The following is a 14322-nucleotide window of genomic DNA, read 5'->3' as shown; positions in this document are numbered from 1 at the left end:
TCTACTGGGGCGATTCAGGAAAATCAAATTGCGTTCTTCATGTCTCGAAAGTGCGACTTAGGGTATATATTAGATTTATATATAGCACTATTCTAACATAGGTATTTTGACACAAAATCGGACTTTTTCTGAAATAACATACCATTTTTTTTTACATATTTCGATTCTACGACTCAAATTATGCCAGAATACCAAGTTTTTGTAAAAATCGTACGAGTAGTTTTTGAAATATTAGCTCTCAAAATTTTAGCTCCTCAATGTTAATTGAATTTGGCAAATATTTATTTATATCTCTTTTTTTATTAAACTTTTTTGATATTTTCTCTCACATTTCGAAATTTAGGTTCATTCCAAATAAAATTTACCCATTTTTTGTGTTTTATTTTTTAAATAATTTGTATAAATTTTTCGAAAAAAATTTGAATTATAACCTATAAAATTTTTACCATCATCTTAAAGTAGGTATATTTTTAAGCATATCTACAAAAAATTATACTTTTTTATTCAAAATTTTCCAAGATATACACAAATTTACATATTTTCGCGTTTTGAAATTTGGCATCTTTTTTTTGAGCGATAATAACGCCAAATGTGGTCTATGGATTTTTGTTACACTGTATTGCCACAGCTATTTTTAACCTTAAATTTCAAGTAAAATTTTACGGAGAATTAATTATATGACATTTTTTCCCTCAATGATGCGTAATAAATATTTATTAATACTATATGAAAACCTATTTTTTAAATAAATTTTTTAATCTTTTTTTTAATTTCTCTCTATCTTTTTTTTTTTTTTTTTTTTTTTTTTTTTTTTTTAAATAAGAGTAAATTTTTGTAAGAGTAAATTTTTACCTTCGGCGTTTTATCGTCTGCTACTTTACTTCGTTTAAATCGAATTGTCTAAAACTGAGAATTTTTGTTTGATGTTTATTTGAATTTTATGACATTAACTGAACAATTTATTTCTAAGCAAACTGAAAACTGATGCTTTTGAAGTGGCTGAAAGAGCGGCTGGTACTATCATCCATATTTTTAAAGCACAGTATATTTTTATAGAAACATAAGATTTAGAATAATCATTTTTATAAAAGTCAAATTATGATATAAATATACAACCCTCTAGAGACTGAATTAATGGAAGTTCAATGGTTATGTAGAAATGATCTGCAGCTACTTAATCGCTGGATAAGTCAGCAGATTCCGTGGACAAGTAAGAATAATTATATAAACGACACCCAACATTCTGAATTCAATTAATAATGAGGATACGATGTTTATTAAATGAATTCAAGAAGTTTTAATACATAAAAAATCAACTCATTTTTTATCCTAAAATATATTTTTGTGCATAGCGTATTTTCATTATTCTAATTTAAAATTCTAACAATTCTTAAAATTCTAATTTAGAATGTAATTGTGAAGAACTGATTCCTAATCATCAGTAATATAATAAGTAATTATTACGGTTATTAATAAATCCTTCTTATAAAGTAATTGCAAATATTTCAAAAAAATTTTCTGTCTGAATGCAAATATTTTTCTGTGCAAATATTTTTAATTTTATATTAATCAAGATTGCACACGATATTATTTATTTGCACTTCAATTCTTAACGTCAGTTCTAGTAGAAGTTACAAGTCAATTATATTTAATTAAGGATTGGATTGGATTGGATTATTTAATTATGGCACAGCACACGAGGGCTATCTGCCTAAAGGGAGGGATGCCTTCGTGGAGGATTTTCTAAGGGAAACTGGCTCGTATACACGTTACACATCGGGAAAACCACGAAAACACCCATGCAACCAGCCTGTTCGCGGGATTCGAACCTCGGACCGAACTACCAGTGATCAGCGTTTTTACCGCTCGGCCGTTTGTGGGCCTTTATGAAATGGAAGGCGATAACTTTGTTTAAAATGATTGTCAGAAATCCCAAAATGTTTCGAAAAGTTGGATACTTTTTAATATACTTTCAGAATGCTTAAAGAAAAAGAGAAGAAAAATAAATTTTTTCGTAAAATTTAGTATTTGTATTTTTTTTAATTTAAAACTTTTCAATGTTATGATATTTGATTCTTGCGATTACAAAAATAAAATATTTGACTAAAATATGAATAACATTTTAAGAAACCAAATGTAGGATAAAATTGTGTAAAGCAATGGGCACAATGATAAAACTGTTTAAAGCAGTGTATGCAAGTCATCCTAAGTTAAAATGTCGGTTATACATCTTTCTTATTTATATATATCTTTTCTGAACGGAACATTGAAAGGCGTTTAAAACTGTGCTTTACTGTATTTTCTCTTTTAATACAGTATGCAGTTTTCAAACTCATCGTAGTCTGGGTTACAAAGTATTCTTCCGAAAGAAATGGAGTTCAAATAAATAAAATCAAATTCTGGATAATTGATATTAATAAATATATTTAAAATGCTCAGTTCGAAGGAATAAATAGAAAATTTTAAAACAATTATCTGAAGAGACAATGCAACACAAAAAATTAAAATAAAAGTATAAAAATTTAAAAATTACCTATGATGAAAAATATATATAAAGAAAACTATTTGAAAAAAAAATAAACGCTGCACCTTTATTTACGCAGTTCGAATAGGTAAATAGAAATTTTTAAAACAGTTATTCGAAAAAATAAAAAAAAAGGCGTGCAACTTAAACAATTAAAATGAAATTCGAAAAAGAAAAAATTACTTAAAATAAAAAGTTATAATTAAAAATATAATATAAAGAATATTATTTGGAAAAAAGGAACGATGGTGACTTTTTTTCCTCTCACGGGAAAGGAAACTAGGTTGCCATATATTAAGAAGTTTCGCCAAGTAAAGTATTCTTGGCGCAAACTGACAAAAAAGTGCCAACATAAATTTGTGAATTTTTCTGTAAATTTCGCTCCAAATTTTACAAAATTTCATATTTAGGCATAATTTGAGTCGTAGAATCGAAATATGTAAAAATATTGGTATGTTATTTCAGAAAAAGTCTGATTTTGTGTCAAAATACCTATGTTAGAATAGTGCTATATATAAATCTAATATATATCCTAAGTCGCGCTTTCGAGACATGAAGAACACAATTTGAATTTTGTCAATCAGCCCAGTAGATTGGGAGATATAGGACTGTCCCTTTTTTTTTTTTTTTTTTTTTTTTTTTTGAGCAGTGTACATACATGTTTCAAATTTTTCTTCATTTCATTATTATGCAGCTTGCTGCCGTTTCTTCAATTTTTCAGTCAGCACTTTTCTGCTAACGGGGCACCAGTCCCCAAATATGCACCAAAGCATCAAATATAGTAATCATTATATTAGTCATATATTGCATGATGCAGGGCTGTGCAATATTTGCTGTTCACAATGTCAAGGCTATGCAGGCTCCAATGCCAAAGGTGTGCAGGATGATGAATTAGTGCAATTTTCTGATATTTTTTTAAACTGCATATATGTCTTGTACATAACATGCACTGTATTTTTCCCCCACGTAAGGTGTTTAGTTTTTGCTTTAAAAAAAAAAAAAATCAAGGTAATTGCACAAATTTAGCACTGCACTCAGTTTTGGCATTATACAAAAAAAAAAAAAAAAAAAACACTATATATACTGTATGATATATTACCGTTACCCCCATATTTTTCCCCCATGAAGCTTTATGTATCATCAGGGTTGCCACCATCTAATTAGATTTCATGCCAATTTTTATGCATTATCAGAAATGTTTCTTTTTTCCCTTTTAGAGCTCTTTTTAAGGTAGCAATAAACAAACACATTTATCTATACTTACTGGTATAGAAGTGGCACTTGTTTCAGCTGCTAAATTCAAGAGGAGTACACTAATCTGCACATTTGAATTTTCTTTTTGCAAGATATGTGCAAACCCCAATCTTCAAACCTATAGTTACTGCTGCATTGTCTGTACAAAGAGCTGAACATTTATATAGAGGAACTTTATTTTCTGGTAAAGTTTTAACAATATGCTGCACTATGTTAAAAACCTGTCAAATCTGCTAGCAAAATGAGGGTATAAAGTAAACTACACTCAATTTCTGAAGCACTGGGAATAAAAAAGGTAATGGTAACAATATTATGCAATTTTGCACCAGTATTATTGCATCAGTATAGAAAGGCAGAAAGAAGCAGATTTAATGCAATCAATAATTGAAGATTTATTTTTCACATCCATGTCTTTAACAAATTCAGGCATTTTTATAATTGCACATGAATATTTCTTATCAATTTCGATACCTGGAAACATTTTTCTAAATGGTAGCACGGTGTTTATGAGAGCCATTTTGAGCAGCAGATAATGCTCATGTGGAGAAAATAGGCTGTCTGCATTAGTAACCTTTTGGTCCTTCATTTATTTTTGCATAATAAAAGAAAAAAAAAAATTTAATTTTGAAGAAAAGAAAGATTTTTAATTGAAGAAATTTAATTGAAAGGAAAAGAAAAATTTAATTTTTCATTTTCTTCAATATAACTTTTATTATGCATGTATTTTTTTAATATGCACATGTTTTAGTACTTGGTCCTTTTACTATGCACAACTGAAAAATCGCACTGAAAAATTGTACAAACTGTAAACATATGAAATTTTTTATTAAAGAAATACCACACAGAAAATCATGAGTCTTTTGCTTTTTTTCTTGTAGAAGGAACGCATACCACATGCATAGCAGTAACAGTTGATCAAACAGTAAATTCTTTTTTCAAAAAAAATCGGCAAACAAAAGAAAAAGTAGCTAAATTACTTTCAAATATCAGAAATCATGTTTGTGTATGAAAATCAATGAAATATTAAGATGAACTAATAAAATTTATGAGAAATTTCAGGAATGAGTTAGGATAAATGTGTTATAAATTTGGTTGTCAAGACCGTGTCTGAAAATCAGAATTTCCTACCTAAATTAGAAAAGCTGGCACATCTGAAAGGCATGTAATTTTATACATTTAATTCATTAAAATACAACAAACATCCTATGTTATTGTCTAATTATCTGTCCAGAAAAGAGTTGGCAACTAATCTTTTACAAAACTAAAAGACAATACCCATTTTCAAAAACAGCTGTGCACTAAGAATTAGATAAAACAGCAGCCAATTCACAAAATAAAAAATGAAAAATGCATATTTTAACAATCACCCAAAAGAATTTGTTAAGTTTTCTTATGCTTTTGCTGAGCTTGCAGTCTACCAGTCTACTGCTGCACTCACTCCGGCTAGGTTTATTATTAAGTGCAAAGAAATTGATGTTCACACCATATAAGATTCACGAAGCAAAATTACAAAATTTTTAAAAGCAACATAGCAGAATACATTCAGAATTCCCAACACAGTGTTAAGTACTGGCATATAGTTTTCTTTTCTTTTCTTTTTTTTTTTTTTTTTTTCGTTTCTCAATTTATCATAATAATATTCAGTTTTCTTTAATGGCACTTTTTAACTTTTTTTGGTGTCTTTATTATTAACATTTTGCATGCTAACTTTATTTATTAGATATCACATTCTTTGTACTTGCGTGATAAAAACCTTCAATTAAACAGCGAAATCACAGAGCACAAAGCATTAAAAAACAGCATATCTTTTGAATTTCTGATTGACAGTCTCATGCATTGACGATAAAAATATTTTATTTTGTACAGTGTTGCTACTGTTCACTTTCAAATCACTGACTTTGTTAATCATAAATTCACTAAAAGTTTACAAAATATGAAATATAAAATTCAAAATTTGAAATTTGGGCTTCTAGGTGAACATGTTCAGGTGCAGAACAGCATTATTTACAATTTAATAGCTCTAGGTAATGTTGTTTTTCACGACACAAGGAACATATATATATATATATCCATACATGCAGATTCTTTATCATTTAATTTCTTTAAAGATAATATAGGACAACAGTATTTGATGACAAAAATTTGAAAAATGATCAGCCGTTTACAATGAATGATGCAAAATCCCATTTCGAGACTAATAGCACATTTGCTCTAACACCCTTTTGGGCAAAAATTCCATAATAAAACACAACTTTTCTTTTAGCATTACCTTGCCCACATACACAGCAACCTGTTTTAGCTTTAAAAAGCATCAGAGAATTGCAGAAGCTTAGCATCACAATCAACTTATCATTGCCATGTACTATCATTCTCTCTGTATATAGACAGATGTGTTTTTTGCTTGAAAAGTATCTCAGAATTTTTACATTGTGCTTGCTTTTGTTCTTTCCATATAAACAGTGATATGTTTCTGCTTAAAAAATCATAATTGCAAATTTTGATCTCAATCATTTACCAAATACAACTTTACGGAATGCAAATTCTTGCATTCTTTAATGCTATATTTCTGAAGAAATGCAATGCTTTCTTTTTCATCAGCCAGGAAACTTTATAATCCCATTAAGAATTCTTAGAAGAAAAAATGCACTTGATGCAACAAAAACCACCAGTAAAGGCCACTGAATTTGAAGGATGGAAAAGCCACTCATCTGGTGTGTATAGCACACCTACCAGAGTTGCCACATAAATACATATAGCCGATGTTATGGGTTACCTATTTTGGCAAAATAGAACATTGCCTGGTAAATTCTTTTCATGGATCTGGCAGATAACCAGAAAAAACACTTTCTACTGGCTGAACATTTTGCTCTATAGAAATTACATAAAAAGATTTTGCATTAAAATTCTTTACCTTAATTTGAAAAAAGAAGGACTTTATAATATTATAAAAAGAGAGTATTTTGAATAATATGTGTACTTTGTATCAAGATTTTAAAAAATAAAGCCTGCAGATTAATATTTAAATATTTTGCATAATAAAAAAGAAAAACCAGCGACAAACCTGTAAAAGCAATAAACTTGAGGGACTCCGAGAATATTCAGAATCTTGATTTCTCATCAGGGCCATCGCCAACAAATTCATGGCCCAATCCATATCCACATTTGCCACAAGATACCTAAAAAATTTCAGTTAAATTTTAGAACACATATTTAAAGGATATTTTTTATGAATCTGAAAAAATTTCAAATCACATGACAACACTGACAACAAATTAAAGCAGTTTATTAATATATGTGTCAAATTATAAAATATTCTTTTTAATTAATATTCCAAGATTAACTCTTGTTTTGCAGAAATATGTACAATGCATAACTAATGGTCTACTACAGTTCAGTAATTAAGACCACTAAAACAAATTTTTATAAAAAATTAAATACATTTTGGTAGATTGCTTAAAACTCCCGATGGCGTTTAAAATAGATAAATAATCTAACTTACTACAATTTAAATATTAAATTAAAAGCAAAAATCTAATTACTAAAATGGAATGATACATTAGGTTACTTATCATGGCAAAACATTCAGTAGCTGTATGCCTTAAAAGGAAGACCTTCATAGATAACTTTAAAATGAAAACTAACCTATACTCATATTACATACAGGAAAATCTGGGCAGCCAAGCTTATTCATTAATGAAGAACTAAACTGAAGCTGAAATAGCAATCAGAACTGTGATTGGGGGGGGACAGTTCCAGTATATTTGACGTTGGTGATCAGTATTGCTGCTCACTATATTTTTTAAATGATCCGCCGTTAATATATATATAATCCACCATAAAAATACGAAACATATATAATCCGCCGTATTATACAATCCACTATAAAAATGATCTGCTTTTAATAATTTAATGTAGAATACAATTTCATTTAATTATGGCTTGCAAAAATTATTTAGCTGTCAACATTAGAAAACTGGTGCCATAGGCAGCTAACAGCCTATGTCACCTTGGTTTGGAGCTGACCTTAATAGTCAGCCACCAGTAAAGTACTTTGTATTGAAAATTTCTTTTTGTGCTATTTAATATACATTAAAAATATGTATGTAACATACATTAAAAATATGCTATGTAATATGATTAAAATAGGCTAAGAAAAGCATGATCTTCCCTCAGGAAGAAACGTTTTCCTTCCCTTTTTGGAAAATTAGCAAATTAAATGCCTTAAATCTCTGTGATCAACAAAAGGAAAAAGAAAAGTGTTTCTAATGATAAAGTAGTTCTGTAACTTATATTAAATTTGTCACAAACATTTATAGAATTTTTCTGATATTTGCTGCTGATTTGAAAATGAAAATTTTAAAATATAATGTGGCTATTTTTCACAGCCACACCAAAAGTTTTGCTAAATTTTTTAGCTCTTCTTTCAAAGGTCTGTCTGAATATCAAACTAATTCTTTAACTGTCCAATTAATTAATTCAAAGACAGTGTGAACAGTCTTCAGCTGCTAGTTAAATTTCTTTTGTTCCTATGCCATTGTTTAAAACAATTTTTTCAAATACAATACAGGGTGATAATATTTGGTGGTAACAGTTTGAAAAGTGAAATGGACATTCAGAGTGATTCAATGCAAAATCTCAAAACGAAAACAATAGTCCCTCAGGGACAAAACCCCTTTGGACTAATAAAATAGCCATCTTAAACAAACTGAACTAGTAAATTATTTAAATAAGATATAATGCAATAAATATAATGTTTTCAAGGTATAAGAATATTTTAAGCAGGGTTTAAATTAAGCAGGAGCCCAGCTTCATACTCCTCAATATTTTTAACTAGATTGTAATTTCCAGAAATATTGCATCAAAGCTCCATCTAAAACAAGCTTTGGTATTTTGTTGTACAACTGAAATACAATATTAGCACAAAATTCTGTTAGTAATGGAATACAGTAGAATTTCTTAAAAAGCAGCAATGAGACCACACTAATTCTGGATAAAAAAAATGTTTTGGATAACTGAATGTATATTTCTAGAACTTAATTTTCATGTTTTGTGATTCCACCTGTACAAACTGCAACATGCAAAGTCTGTCAGTTGTGTTTTTGACTTATTGGCCGCAATTATAAAAATAATATCGAAAATCATATAGCTTATTTAAAATTAATACATGTACATGATTTTATATTTCAGGAAAACAAAATTAAACAATGATTTAAAATTACCATATTTTTATCACATGAAATTTATAAAGTTCAGAGTTTGATGACATTTAACCCATATATCTGCTTGATTACAAGACTATTGCTGTAGTTTTAAAATTAATTGTGCATACAATAAAGCTTCATAACATCACACACAGACATAGATGAACATTTCCCAGAAAACCTTACAAAGGTCTGTAATCTTCATCCTTCAGCTTCTATTCCTGCAGTTTTCTAGCTTTACATTTCATCTTTACCTTCATTTCCCCTTTTCTCCTCCTCATCTTTCTCTCTTTTCTGTGCATGTCAGATTACTTCATTGTCACAAGAGAGCAAGGAACAGAAATTCTTTATCTCCATCCAAGCCTGTACCTCCTCACCACTAATATTAATTTTCTTTGAACATGTAAGTAAATACAATATGTTGGATGCAGGCAGCAGAAGTGTTTTAAAACCATGAAAATCTTTGTCACCTACGAACATGATCACCAACAGCAAAATAATATTCTTTACATTTCTCCATGCAAAAAACGAAGAACATATGCACTCTTTTAATGTGAGGGTAATGCCCGTGACTTTTAGAAAAAGTCATGGACACTACTCTCAAAGTTCACACATAAATACATAGAAAGGAATCTGCAGTTCATCGCAGTTCATCTTATGCTCTGGAAAATGTATTGATTGAATAAGGCTTGTTATGAAGGGCAATAGAAACATAACAAAAATGGGTATTAATGTAGCAGGCAATCTACTTCTTATTTATTAGTCATTTAGTTAGTGCTTAAATGGTCTACTGTTAAACATATTGAAACAATAATAACAAACAAATCAACTAAAACTATATTGAAATAATAATAATAAACCAATTAATTAAAACTATATTGAAATAATAATAATAAACCAATTAATTAAAACTATATTGAAATAATAATAATAAAAAACAAAATGAATTAAAAATAAATCAAATAAATTTATATATTTTAAAATTTTAACAAGTTCCATTAAACTTAAAAACAAAAACAGAACTCACTTTTAAAAGGGTCATTTACCTATATACTACAATACGAATATTATGCTCAAAAACTGGTCTTCACTTTTATTAATGGATCTACAGCATGCGTGGCGAGATGACGTGGAAGCATTTCTGCAGTAGTGCATTACATGTTATGTAGAATTTTCAGTTTCAAAATCTCCCAGCACAATTCAATCAATCGTTTGGGTGTTGGGGCCATGTGCGGGATTCACAAAGTTCTTTTGGTAGTTTACAGTTTGATGATCGTATCCCAATCAGCCTAGCTTCTTTTAAGATGGCCATTTATCACTCATGATAGTTAAATCACATCTTACTTCCTGCTGTATTATTGATAGTAATGTCACAGAATCTCTCCGTTCAACAATGAAAAAACGTCTTTCCAGTTTATCTGTTTGACACATCTGACCAAAGACGCAGGGCTTTTCAATTTGTTTCTTTGAATTACGATGTCTTCTGCACCAGAATCACCTGAAGACAACTGTTCCCCTCTTTCATTTCCAAGAAGCATGCAACCCCGGTTATGTTTTCATTTTCCTTGTAGATGTGATTTGTTAATTTCCACCACTTGCTTGGGACAGCCAAAGAGTTGCCTCTTTTCAGACATCTCTACACAAACATCATGGCATAAATTGTACCAGTCGCACACAGCGTGATATGTTTTACCAGTAACTTCTGAGTAGTCACTTGAGAAGTATCATAGGTCCAATAATAAACAAGTTTCCAAAATCTCTGATAATGAAAGTTTGCTATTACAATGACTTCTAACATCCTCAAAAGTAAAAAAAAGCGGTTTGCTTTCTTATTGATTGATACGTTTGGCATCCTTTGCGGGAACATCTAAGGCTTTTGTATTCTTCACCTTTTTTATTTTTCCTTGTTACTTCTCGGGTTCAGCACCACACTTTAGACAGGTAGGATGGCTATTTTGTGATGGGAGCAACCCATGTTTGCAAAGAAATTAAATAGTTGATTCATCAGTGGTTAAGACTTGATAAAATTCAATAGCTTTCATATCCAAACATGCAATAAAGAATGATTAATTTTAAGAGCACACATAAAACCACAAGGTGAAAAACAAGATTATCTGTTATACCAGGAGGAGTATTTGTAGTTATCAACATCTTTTCAAATTCTACGCCTCTAGCTCCATTTAAGAACTAACTATATAACTAATAAATAATAGGTAGATCGCCTGCTACATTAATATCTAAAAATGCCTTCCCTATTTAAGTATTCAGATTATTAGCTTATCACGTATATTTTTTGTATCTCATACATAGGCTTAAATTTTGATTTTAAATTTAGACTTTCAAAAGTGCTGTTATTTTGATATTACCGGTTAACTGGATACCAGCTACTATGAGGAATTTTAGTGTAGCCTCTTCAGCAATTAGTAATGCTCAAGTTGATGCTAGTTACTGAAAGTATGCCTCCGCTTTTTTTAATAAGAGCAAAAAGCTTAGGAAAATTTGAGCAGTAATGAAGAAAACTGTCACCTAAAAAGCATTCTTAGAAAAAGAAATTTTTATGGATTGTACCTATCTGGTCAAAAAGGCTTTCAATGAATTATAAACTAACACAGAGATAATTTTATGGAAAGAGCACTGTTTAAACTTTCTTATTACCTTCAATTATTTCTGTTAGCTTCAGTTTCTATCATCTTATTTCTACTGTCTGAACTATCTTTCTATTATCTTCAGTGTCATATCTTGTTACTATTAATTTACTCATCTTTAATGTTTCATTAATTCACTTAATTTTAGATGATTCACTTAATTTATTAAGGATATTTTAATCTGCATATTATCATCAATGTTAAATTATTACTTTCTCTTTATATTTTATTTAATTCTAATATTATCTAATATTATTTCTAATCTTATTTACTTTTTATGTATGTATTACTTTCTCCTTCTTGAACATTTTGCACAGAACTATGATATTTCTTTTTTTACATATTAATCCTATTTAAATCTAATATAAATTTCATCAAGTATAAAAATTAAGTTGAAGATATTAAGAATTTGAATAAATACAAAATGTTTAATAAAATTACAGTCAAAAGTCGTTAATCCGGACTCGTCGGGACTTCAGCGATTCCGGATTATAGATCATAAGTTTAAATCTTGTAGGATGGCATGCAGAAATTCTAAAATTAAAAATATGAAACCGTAGTTTATGAAATAAAGAACAATTATGATCTAAAGGGTATCAAAATTTACAAAAAAAAAAAAAAAAGCTTAATATTTACTTGTTTACTTTATTAAACATTTCTTTCAATGTAAGTTGTATAAGTTGCTTCGTTTTATGTGATAATGCTGTCGCTTTAATTCTATAAACAGACATAATTTCTTATTCAGTTACAAAGTTCTGCTGTTCAAGTCCCGTAATTGCTGTGCCGAGAATACCGACTAACTTGTCAAACGAAATTTTTTCGTTTTCACTAACCTCTCTGTCACCTTCTTTATGTCTTTATCCATTTTTTGCAGCAATTACACTTTTTGTTTGATGGACATCGAAACATACTTTCATTTTGTAGATCCTTTGGGAGCTCCAGCATCGGAAATTCTATTTGACATAATCGAAAGTTCAAGTTTACTTTTATAAAATTGCTATTACAGTCTGCAAAAAATAATAAGCCGGGTCCAATTCGAAGATTAAGGAACAACGCAATCATCAACATTAACTGAAATAGATAGTTAGATAATTTTAGCTTATACCGTTCGTTATACATAAAACGCACACGCGAAAACGTATTCTGCCCTTGTGTACACGCATGTGCGCAGTCGTAAAGGTCTTATGCACACGCGTAAACGCCTATGCGCATGTGTCAATGCGGCACATGCGCAGAAAGTTTTTAGCTTTGAGGTCCGGATTATAGATCATTCCGGATTATGGGTGTCCGAATTAACGACTTTTGACTGTACTACAATAAGTAATTTAAAGAACAAATTTAGTCAAGAAGTCTTTCGTTACCACTCTGGCTTGAAAAAAGAGAGAGACAAAATAATTTTCTACTAATCAGTTAAATGTAAAATCAATTCTGAAAACAGAATCTCTTTTTTTTTTTTTTTAAATGTAAACTTTAAATTTGCAGAAAAAAATTCTATATACCCAGGCTTAAAAAAATCTACAACAAAAGAATTTTCATGTTGATTATATTTACATGCTCTTTAATAATGCAATAATTAAATAGCATTTACATCTGCTTAGCTTGGAACTTGAAATTCTATACAGCAGCACTTATACCAAATTGGATGAAATTTTACTAACCATAGTCCCTATATTAACAGATATCTTCTAATGTAAAAAATCTATTAAATTTCATCATATACAATAAATTACATACACTAAACTATGTAACTATGAAATTTTTTAATATTTCAGTTAAATGAAAACATACTTTATAGGTAAGAGAAGGCCTAAATGCTTCTTTTCTTTTTACAACACTGTCTTCATGAATAGTTTCTGTAAACGAAGGCCAAGGAGAAAAGTGTTGAAACTTTGTTCGGCTAGAAAAGAGCTCATTACCACACTTTGAACACACATAAATACCTTAAGGTGGAGGAAAAAAGAAAACAATATATATATATATATAGAGAGAGAGAGAGAGATAGATATTTACATGTATAACTATTTTTGCACAGAAACTCAATAAAAATTTATTTCAGTTATTTAAATACTATAACCTTCTTTTCCTTACATTTAAATTTCCTCAATTAAAATTCTGAAACCAATCTTATTTATTTACATGTTTTTACATAAATAATAATAAAAAAAAATTATTTATTTATTTGTTTCTTTTATAAGGTCCTAACATATGTTAAATAGTTTAAAATAATGAATGCACATAAATACAATTACGTATTTGTTATAATACAGTTCAGCACTTGCATCTATAAATTTCATAATAGAAAAATTAAATTATAACATGAAATTCTAAAGTTTAAAAAAAATTTTATTTTGTCAATGATGAAATTTTATTAATATATAGTTTAAATTAGTTTTAAATGTCATTTTGAAAGTTTATAAAAGTCATATTTTGTCCCATCACATTGTTTTTAACTTAAAAAACATATCATATCAGCTTGGATTTGAACATCTTTTAATTCCTAATGCCTTTTTATCACCACATAAATAAATCAAATTTTCATAATACACTTTAACAATTTTTTCTGTTACTTTCCACCCTGTATCCTGCTAAACAAAAATTCTAATTTACTTTTTGTGCCTCTGAAGCTCATTCTTCATTGGTCACTAATATTCAAGAAAATTACTTAATTACTATTGTCAGAAAATTTTCCAGTTGTAAT

At 29.0% G+C, this 14322-nt stretch overlaps 1 pseudogene across 2 annotated transcripts in view; it reads right to left on the bottom strand.

The window, feature by feature from the left end:
• The window catches only part of LOC118194925 (methionine-R-sulfoxide reductase B1-A-like), a 33341-nt pseudogene that overhangs the window by 13591 nt on the left and 5428 nt on the right, over nt 1-14322 (bottom strand). For both annotated transcript variants that reach the window (XR_015042163.1, XR_015042162.1), the window contains 2 exons: nt 13413-13564; nt 6840-6954 (listed from right to left, as the gene is read on the bottom strand). The product of XR_015042163.1 is annotated as a methionine-R-sulfoxide reductase B1-A-like, transcript variant X2 (transcript). The remainder of the gene's footprint in view (nt 1-6839; nt 6955-13412; nt 13565-14322) is intronic.

Source organism: Stegodyphus dumicola, chromosome 7 (genome assembly GCF_044657685.1).
Source record: "Stegodyphus dumicola isolate Sdum_Otavi_A_Nest chromosome 7, ASM4465768v1".
In the NCBI taxonomy this organism is placed as follows: domain Eukaryota; kingdom Metazoa; phylum Arthropoda; class Arachnida; order Araneae; family Eresidae; genus Stegodyphus; species Stegodyphus dumicola.
The sequence above is the reverse complement of the archived record's forward strand: the minus strand, read 5'-3'. Positions and strand labels throughout refer to the sequence as shown.